The following is a 536-nucleotide window of genomic DNA, read 5'->3' as shown; positions in this document are numbered from 1 at the left end:
GAATGTGGAGAAGAACCAAAACAGAATGGTTCCGCCTACTCAAAACTAAGAGGGGATGCCGCCTACTACTAAAAGACCGGTTTTTGCAACAGTTGCGTTCTTCTATGCAAGAAGAAGACTTAGAAAGAACAAAGAAGTTTGGATCCATAAAAGTATGCTTAGGCAGTTCTTTCGCTGAGCACAACAGAATGAAGAGGAATTTGTATCATTCAAATCCCTATTCTTATCGAAGAGAAGGAACGAGAAAAACCGAAATCTTCCTACCCGAACAAGAAGTCCTATAGTTTACAACTCTTCTTTATATAGTAATTCGACCTATTGCTCCGCACCCCCCCATCAGTTTACTATGAAGAGAAAAAGAAAAAGAATCGAACTGCCTACTCATTATTCGGAGGTGAATCATAGAACACTAAAAGCTGTGGTATCTTATGGACCTAACATAGGTCACATCCCTCACGACATAAGATTGAAAGATCCAAACCTTCTTCTTCGGAGCGGAAACGGACGTGGCCAAAACATATAAAGATCGGATCGGC

The sequence above is a fragment of the Apium graveolens genome, chromosome 8, assembly GCF_009905375.1.
Source record: "Apium graveolens cultivar Ventura chromosome 8, ASM990537v1, whole genome shotgun sequence".
NCBI lineage: Eukaryota > Viridiplantae > Streptophyta > Magnoliopsida > Apiales > Apiaceae > Apium > Apium graveolens.
This window is presented reverse-complemented; position numbering follows the sequence as displayed.